At 40.5% G+C, this 9,680-nt stretch overlaps 1 pseudogene; it reads left to right on the top strand.

Moving 5' to 3' along the window:
* The first annotated feature begins 292 nt into the window (after positions 1-292).
* LOC148010157 (hsp70 nucleotide exchange factor FES1-like) lies at positions 293-1,133 on the top strand (annotated as a pseudogene).
* The last annotated feature ends 8,547 nt before the right edge of the window (positions 1,134-9,680 follow it).

Genomic DNA, 9,680 nt, shown 5'->3' on the forward strand with positions numbered 1-9,680 from the left:
ACATTTTAGGATTTTTTGAGTAGTGCAATGGCTTGTGCATACAGGATGAATACATATTTATTTGGATAGCATTGGGGTTTGGAGTATATTGACATTGGACATTTTAGATTGATGTAGGCAAACCATTTCAAGCGTGGGAAGGTCTTACCAATCGGCTTTCAGCTTAGTGGCAATGTCTAATCCCAATGTGGTTTCACAAGAAGATGCTAGTAGTGATTTGATCAATAGAGTATTTGCATACAATGACTATTTTGTGAATTAGTGTGAACTACCTAATAGAGTGTGTACACCAATGAATTCAGACACAACGTCTAAAAGGATGAAGGAAATCACAATGGTGATAAGCATGCCTCAATAAGTGCTTGATGCTCAAGGTGTATCAACTGAAAATTTGCAAGGTCTTTTAGAGGAGTTGCAGACTCATGTGGAGCCTATTGATATGTCAAATGATCTGAATGCTATAGGAGGTTTAACTCCTTTGCTAAGTTACTTGAAAAATCCAAATGCTTTGATTAGAGCAAGAGTATCTGAAGTTATCACCACTATGGTGCAAAACAACCCTCAACGTCAGTAGCTTATTATGGATTGCAAGGGCTTTGAATCCATCATGTCGAAATTCATGTCAGATTCTAACCCAATAGTGCGCACCAAGTCGCTTGGTGCCTTATCATCTCTTCTCTCGAGCACAACAAACCTGGTATTGCAGCCTTTCGCTTGGCAAATGGATATGCTGGTCTTAAAGAAGCTATTGTTTCTGAAAACCCAAGATTGCAATGAAAAGATCTGCAAGTATTGCATTATCTCTTGCATGAGAATCCTAATGACAACAGTGTTACAACGGAGCTAGGCTTTCTCAAGTTGCTAGCAAGTCTTGTGAACAACACTGATGCTGCAGATATTCACCAAGGAGCCTTATAGAGTCTCATGGGGATTGCTCAAACTGGAAAGGACACACTAGAGGGTTTTGGTTCAGAAAATAGTGCCCAGCTCAAGCAATCTTTGGAGTCCCAAATTGGAAAAAAAAAATACAACTTATGATGCATGAAGAGCTGGTTACAGTGAAGGAAGAGCATGCACTGCTAGATTCCTTGTGGCAAGCATGTTATGATGATCCTTCCTTTACGAGGCTATAGCACAGCTTGTTCCAATCGATGCAAGTAGTTGAAAAGGACTTTGCCTTCGAACAATCCCAATCACCACTCCACTAAATGCTCCAATTGTTGCTGCGCAAAGGGTGCAATTGACTATGTGAGAAGCCCATCCCTGGCTCCCAATGTAGTTGAGAGGTCTTTCCTTCCTTGAGCTCCTTCATCTCGTGCAAGACAATGGATTTTGATGGCATATAAAAGGAGGAAAATCAAATATGAAGGATTTAAAGTATGCGGAGAAGAAGTAAGATGCATCCACTAGCTATCTAGCTCAGCCATGTTTCTGATACCATGTTGATAATCATGGACCTAGAACTAGATCTACTATGGTGGGACGCAAGTCAAACACACGATACATTATCAAAATGAGGAATTGTAACTCAAGCGAAATAGGTTCCAAGATAGATTAGCTGGACTCATAAACAGAATCTTGAGTGACTCCAACTGATTTGTATCATTACATTGAAATGAGTGTCAAGTACATGCCTTTATAGCTTTTTGGGCAGTACCACTTTTCTACTATGTGCTTATGGGATTTCCGACATCTCTTCCTAGAGTTTCTAGAGCATACATCTTTGTCATATCTCTCATACAATGCCACTTATGGGCAAGCATCATTTGCTATTCTCAATGAGAGAGGGAGAAGGGTTAGCAAGAGAGAGTGTGTGAGAGAGGTAGAGAGAGAATGTGTGCATGAGGTTGTGAGAGAGTGTGTGAGTCAAGTGTGGAGAAAGAGGGGGAGTGGTTGGTGAGAGAGAGAGAGAGAGAGAGAGAGAGAGAGAGAGAGAGAGAGAGAGAGAGAGAGAGAGAGAGAGAGAGAGAGAGAGAGAGAGAGAGAGAGAGAGAGAGAGAGAGAGGTTAGTTAAAGAGAGATTGAGTGAGGTGGAGAGAGAGTGAGAGAGAGAGGTTAGTGAGTGAGAGAGAGAGAGTGTGAGGTGGAGAGAGGTTTACTAGTTTGTTTGTTATTTACTGGTTTATTGAGAGTGAGTTAGTGAGTGAGTGAGGTGGAGAGAAAGAGATAGTGTCTGTATGTAAGAGCGAGTTAGAGAAAGAGAGACAAGTCACCTACCGGCCAAGAGCCAATGCGACCATCTCTCTCTCTCTCTCTCTCTCTATGTGGCATTGTCATCTCGGCAGCACTGTCGTAATCATTAGCATCGTCATCTTTATCCTCACAAAGAGAGAGAGAGAGAGAGAGAGAGAGAGAGAGAGAGAGAGAGAGAGAGAGAGAGAGAGGTGGAAAGTGAGTGTGTGTGTGAGGTGGTGAGAGAGAGGGAGAGATAGAGAGTGCGTGAGTGAGTAAGGTGGAGAGAGAAAGGGGGGAGGTTGGTGAGAGTGTGCATGTGTAAGTGAGAGAGAGAGAGAGAGAGAGAGAGAGAGGTGGAAAGTGAGTGTGTGTGTGAGGTGGTGAGAGAGAGGGAGAGATAGAGAGTGCGTGAGTGAGTAAGGTGGAGAGAGAAAGGGGGGAGGTTGGTGAGAGTGTGCATGTGTAAGTGAGAGAGAGAGTGTGTGTGTGGTGAGAGTGTGGGAGAAAGAGAGAGAGGGGTTAGTTAGAGAGAGAGAGATTGAGGTGGAGAGAGATTGGTTAGAGAGAGAGTAGGTTAGTTGTTGGAGGGAGAGTGAGAGAGAGAGGTGAGTTGGAGAGAGTGTGTGTGAGTGAGGTGGAGATAGGTTTCTAGTTTGTTTATTATTTATTAGCTTAATTTTTAATACTTAGTTCATTACTTTATTTATTTTTGTTATTTATGTTAGAGCGAGTGTGGGTTAGTTGTGTGTGCGTGTGTGTGATGGTTAGTTAGGTGCTTGGTACATTTTAATTTATTACATCGCTCTTCGCTGGTGATTTGGTTGCATGTTTGTAAGCAAATGGGTTTTATTTGAGAGGATTTGTCTTTTGGGCAATTTTTTATAACTATTGTCCAAGTTAGTGATCTCTCTCTCTCTCTCTCTATATCTTCCAGGTTTTAATCTTGTTTTGTTCTATTTGTTAGCTTATTTGTTATTGGTTTAGTTAGAGACTATCTCTCTCTTTCTCTCTCTCTCTCTCTCTCTCTCTCTCTTTCTCTATTTCTCTCAAATTTTATAAATTTCATAATGAGAAAGAGTAGGTTAGTTAGTTGGTTGGTTGGTTTGATTGTCAATTAGGTGGTTAGGGGGAGAGAGAGAGAGAGAGAGAGAGAGAGAGAGAGAGAGAGAGAGAGAGAGAGAGAGAGAGAGAGAGAGAGAGAGAGTAGGTTACTTATGTTAGCAGGAGAGTTATGTTGTTAGTCATGTTAGTAATAGGTGATTTTATGTTTATTAGGTAGTAGAGAGAGAGCGAGCGAGAGAAAGAGATTCTTCTTCTTCTTATTCTCTCTCTCTCTCCTCACATCGCTCTCTTTCGCTCTCTTCTTCTTCTCTCTCTCTCTTTTTCTTCTCTCTCTCCTCTTTCTATCTCATTCTTTTCTCTCTCTCTCTTCTTCTATATCTCTCTCTCTCCTTTCTCTCTTCTTACCTCTCATGAAAGAGTAGGTTAGTTATCTTAGTTAGTTAGTTAGTTAGTTAGTTAGTTAGTAGGTTGGTTAGGTAGTTGGGGGGAGAGAGAGAAAGAGAGAGAGTAGGTTAGTTATGCTAGTGAGAGAGTAGGTTAGTTACGTTAGTTGTTAGTCAAGTAGAGAGAGAGAGTGGGAGAATGAGACTTTTATTCTTCTCTCTCTTCTCACCTTTCTTTCTCTCTCCTTGTTCTCTCTCTCGCATTCTTCTTCACTCTCTCTTCTCACCTATCTCTTCTTCTTCTTCTTCTTCTTCTTCTTCTCTCTCTCTCTCTCTCCCCCCATTCTCTATCACTCTCTCTCTCTTCTTACCTGAATCTCAGTCTCTCTTTATTATTATTGTTGTTATTCTTCTTCTCTCTTTCTCTCTCTCTCTCTCTCATTCTCTATTACGAATTTTATAAATTTGATGATGAGAGAGAGAGAGTAGGTTAATCATCTTAGTTAGTTAGTAGGTTGGTTGGTTGATTAGGTTGTTAGGGGGAGAGAGAGAGAGAGAGAGAGAGAGAGAGAGAGGATAAGGAGAGAGAGAAAGAGATAGAGAGTAGGTCAGTTATGTTAGCTATGTTAGTGAGAGTATAGGTTAGTTATATTATGTTATTAGCCATGTTAGTAATAGGTTATTTTATGTTGATTAGTAAGTTAGAGAGAGAGAGAGAGAGAGAGAGAGAGAGAGAGAGAGAGAGAGAGAGAGAGAGAGAGAGAGAGAGAGAGAGAGAGAGTAGGTTGGTTATAATGGTTACGTTATTTAGTTAGCTAGGTAAGAGAGTGTGGGAGAAAGAGATTTTTGTTCTTCTCTGTTCACCTCTCTCTCTCTCTCTCCTTCTTCTTCTTCTCTCTCTTTCTCTCTCTCCCCCATTTTCTCTCTCTCATTCTTCTTCTTCTTCTCTCTCTCTCTCTCAGTCATTTTCAAATTTTATAAATTTTATAATGAGAAAGAGTAGGTTAGTTATCTTAATTATTTTCTTAAAATCGTAATTGCCATCGTCTTTGTTGTCGCAAGGCATCGTCTTTGCCATCATAAGGCCATGAGAGAGAGAGAGAGAGAGTCAGAGAGAGAGAGAGAGAGAGTGTGTGTGTGTGTAGGGTCACTGAGTTGTCACCACCATAGGGCCGTTGACCATCGGCAAGTCATCTTAGGGTTGTCAGAGAGGGAGAAAGAGAGTGTATGTATATCTGTGTCTGAGAAAGGGTTGAGAGGGAGGGAGAGAGATTGGTGAGACAAAGAGAAAGAGAGTGTGTGTGAGCGAGTGAGAGAGAGTGTGTGTGTGAGCGAGAGAGAGAGAGAAATAGAGAGGGGGTGGTGAGAGGGATAGAGAGAGGTGGTGAGAGAGTGAGAGGAGAGAGAGGGGTGGTGAGAGGTTAGAGAAATAGGGAGAAGGGTTAGCGAGAGAGAGTATGTGAGAGAGAGAATGTGTGAATGAGGTGGTGAGAGAGAGGTGTGTGAGTGAGATGGATAGAGAGAGGGGAGGGTGGTTGGTGAGAGTGTGTGTGTGTATGAGAGAGAGAGAGAGAGGTTAGCTAGATAGAAATTGAGTGAGGTGGAGAGAGGTTGGTTAGAGAGAGAGAGTAGGTTGGTTGGAGAGAGAGAGTGAGAGAGAGAGAGGTTAGTGTGAGAGGAGTGAGTTAGTGAGGTGGAGAGAGGTTTAGCGGTAGCATTGTTGTCATCATTAGCATCGTCATCTTCATCCTCATGGAGAGAGAGAGAGAGAGAGAGAGAGAGAGAGAGAGTGTGTGTGTGTGTGTGTGTGTGAGGTGGAAAGAGAGAGAGAGTGTGTGTGTGAGGTGGTGAGAGAGAGGGAGAGATAGAGAGTGCATGAGTGAGTGAGGTGGAGAGAGAGAGGGGGAGGTTGGTGAGAGTGTGTGTGGTGAGAGTGTGGGAGAAAGAGAGAGAGAGGGGTTAGTTAGAGAGAAAGAGATTGAGGTGGAGATCAATTAGTTAGGGAGAGAGTAGGTTAGTTGTTGGAGAGAGAGTGTGAGAGAGAGGTGAGTTGGAGAGAGAGAGTGTGTGTGAGTGAGGTGGAGAGAGGTTTTTAGTTTGTTTATTTTTATTATTTTATTTGTTAATATTTAGTTTATTACTTTATTTATTTATTTTATTTATGTTAGAGTGAGTGTGGATTAGTTATGTTTGTGTGTGTATGTGTGTGTATGATGGTAATTTAGGTGCTTGGTACATTTTAATTTTTTATGTCGCTCTTTGTTGGTTGCATGTTTGTAAGCAAATGGGTTTTATTTGGGAGGATTGATCTTTTGGGCAATTTTTGATAACTATTGTCCAAGTTAGTAATCTCTCTCTCTCTCTCTCTTTCACGTTGTAATTTTGTTTTGTTTTATTTGTGAGTTTATTTGTTATTGGTTTAGTTAGAGACTCTCTCTCTCTCTCTCTCTCTCATTTTTTAAATTTTATAATGAGAAAGAGTTGGTTAGTTATCTTGGTTAGTTAGTTGGTTGGTGGGTTTGTTAGTCAATTAGGTGGTTAGAGAGAGAGAGAGAGAGAGAGAGAGAGAGAGAGAGAGAGAGAGAGAGAGAGAGAGAGAGAGAGAGAGAGAGAGAGTAGGTTAGTTATGTTAGTAGGAGAGTAGGTTACTTATATTATGTTGTTAGTCATGTTAGTAAGAGCGAGAGAGAGAGAGTGTGTGTGAGTTGGAGAGAGAGAGTGTGTGTGAGTTGTTTTATTATTTATTAATTTATTTGTTAATCTTTAGTTTATTACTTTATTTATTTATGTTATTTATGTTAGAGTGAGTGTGGGTTAGTTATGTGCATGTGCGTGTGCGTGCATGCGTGTGTGTGTGATGGTAAGTTAGGTGCTTTGTACATTTTAATTTATTATATTGCTCTTTGTTGGTGTTTTGGTCGCATGTTTTTAAGCAAATGGGTTTTATTTGCAAGGATTGGTCTTTTGGGCAATTTTTGATAACCATTGTCCAAGTTAGTGATCTCTCTCTCTCTCTCTCTCTCTCGTGAATTTTATAGATTTCATAATGAGAAAGAGTAGGTTAGTTATCTTGGTTAGTTAGTTGGCTAGTTGGTTTGTTGGTCAATTAAGTGGTTAGAGAGAGAGAGAGAGAGAGAGAGAGAGAGAGAGAGAGAGAGAGAGAGAGAGAGAGAGAGAAGGTCAGTTATGTTAGTAGGAGAGTAGGTTACTTATGTTATGTTGTTAGTCATGTTAGTAATAGGTGATTTTATGTTTATTAGTTAGTTAGTTAGGTAGAGAGAGAGAGAGAGAGAGAGAGAGAGAGAGAGAGAGAGAGAGAGAGAGAGAGAGAGAGAGAGAGAGAGAGAGAGAGAGAGAGAGAGAGAGAGAGAGAGAGAGAGAGAGAGAGAGAGAGAGAGAGAGAGAGAGAGAGAGCGAGTGGAGCCCCAAGAGAGACACCAAGAAAAAGAGGATTCTACTACAAGAAAATCTATCTTGTAACATCAACAAGCTTTTATTTCATTATTTTGATGACCAAAACAAGGAAAACAACAAATCTTCATGCAGGATCATAGTAGATATCTCCCACGGATTTGATAGAATCAATCATAATCTTCAATATCTTCATAGAATCCATCAATAGAACAAGAAACATAAAGAAATAGACCACTATTGAATGGAAATCAATCACATAGTATTCATCTTCAATGTTTCCATAGTTTTCTCTCTCAATCTCTCATAATAAATACATTGTTTTGATAGAATTTGCTATCTCTGACTCTCTCTCTCTCTCTCTCTCTCTCTCTCTATCAATAGTACATTATCTCCTCACTACAATACTCAAGAATGTCACTTAATAATCTTTCTTAGGTCGTGGATGCACCTTCCAAGAGGTATGGGAGGTATGAAAGGGCACTAGAGCCACTATAGTGTCTCTTCATAGCTCACTATACTGTCACTTCACTTCAACCTTCTCTTTAGTCTTCATTAGCTGCTTCTTCCATTTGTTTTAGCTCTTTTGAACTTAGATTCATCCTTTCCAAAAGTTAGAAAACTTTCCCAAAGTCACACATACATTCTACAAAGCACTTATAGAAGATCTACAGAACAGAGACAAGACAGAGACAGAGCACAGATAAAGGCTTTACAGAGGGTTACAGAAGGTCATCAGAGAACAACAAATCCTCATAACTCATACTAAAATCATTCCAAACTATCAAAAATTACTCAATAAGCTTTCAAAAGATTTCAACCTTCATCAATCATCAATCCATGCTTCATACAGAAGAAAATCAGAATAAAACAGAAGCTAAACAAAAGGTATCAGAACCAATCAAAACCTCAACATAATCTATCAGAGCATCACAGAGCTTCATATTTCCACTAAGAATCATCATGAGCTTCCAGAACCTAATCAATATCATCCAAAACACTCTTAAACATTTCCAAAAACAACCATACATAACTCAAAATCCATAAAAAAATCAACCATTCAGACCTCAAAAACAACAAAAATCAGTCAAAAATTCAGTTTTTTTTCACTCCCAACATATCCCCACACTTAGAAAGGAGGCGTCCTCGTGACCTAAGGAAAATAAGAATGTTTGTTTGCTTTTGTTTTTGTTTTTTTAAAATATGATTAAAATGAAATAAATAAGACACATGAATATATTGTAAATTTTGATGCTGAGATTTGCATCAGTCCACCGGGTATAAAAACTAGACCATCAAGTTTCAACAATGTTTCTAGATTTATCTAATATTTTTTAGCTTATTTTCAGAATTGAAAATGATTTTTCCATGAATTTAAGTATTGAATTTAGCATTTTTACCTTAAAATAAAAGTTGGACCATTTGATGAAGCATTTTCAGCATATGAAACATTATAAAAATATTTAAATGAGTTGGTGGATTTTTTGGAAATTTTTTTGAAATGATTTTCGATTTTTATTGATTTTTAAATAAGTTTTATTCAATTTTCAATGGATTTTGAAGGATTTGTAATATTTATAATTTATATGCAATTTGGTAAAATGAGGGGGTACTTTGGGGAGGGGTTAAAAAAAAAATAAACGGGCAGGTTGGGGGGGGAGGGGGGGGGCACAGCGGGCGGGAGAGGTAGTGCCCAAAGAGCGAGGGCACAGCGGGTGGGTGAGGTGGTGCCCAAAGAGGGAGGGGGCACATCCGGCGGGGTGGAGAGGAGGAAGAAGGCGACAAGGAGAGGAGGAGGAAGCGGGAAGGAGAGGAGGGGAGGGAGGCGTAGTGGGAAGGAGGAGGGAGAGGAGGAGGAAGGCGGAGCAGCGGGAGGAGAGGAGGAAGGCGGAGTGGGACGCCAAAGGCGGCGTTGGTGACATCGGTGACAGGCGATAGGCGGCGTGCAGATGATGGACGACGTTGGTGATGACTAGGGTGCGTGCAGCGAAAAAACATGCCGCGGGAGATGGGAACGCCGCTTGTCGGCGGGGGCAAGGGCAAAAAGCTGTCGGGGGGGACAAGCAATTCGGTGGCTGGGGAGGGAGGGCAAACACTCAGCGCGGGGGGGGGGGGGGGGGGGGGAGTAAGCAGCGTGAAGGAGGAGGGAGAGGAGGACCCGTACGATGACGGTTGGGTAAGTGGCTTTTTTTTTGGTGATGTGCATTTTTTTTTTTTTTTTGGGTTTTTTATTGTTGGTGTTTGTTTTTTTTTGGTTAAAGGTTATTTTTTGTTTTTTTTTTAAATTATTGTTGTTTTTTTTGTTTTTCATTTGTTTTCATTTGTTTTTGGTGTGGTTTTTGGGTTTTTTTGGATTGGTTTTTTTAAATGTTTTAAAATGCTTTTTTGGTATTTCTTTTTTTTTCTTTTAAAAAAATATTTGTTTGTTTTTTTGGATTTTTTTTTTGTTTTTTGTAGGGTTAATGCTAAAAAAAAAATCCATTAAAAGGTGAGCGCACCCCCATCCTGTGCGCATGTGCGGGGTGGGAGAAAGAAAATTTGCGTTGGCGGGATTAGACGGGGCTAGGACGGGGACACACGAGGCACAGATGCCACGGGGGCATCCCGAGGCGCTTAAAACAAAAAACAGGCATGTTCACGCTCGACACG

The sequence above is a fragment of the Lygodium microphyllum genome, chromosome 30 (genome assembly GCF_053477565.2).
Source record: "Lygodium microphyllum isolate KBCC chromosome 30, Lygodium_microphyllum_v1.1.10, whole genome shotgun sequence".
Classification (NCBI taxonomy): domain Eukaryota; kingdom Viridiplantae; phylum Streptophyta; class Polypodiopsida; order Schizaeales; family Lygodiaceae; genus Lygodium; species Lygodium microphyllum.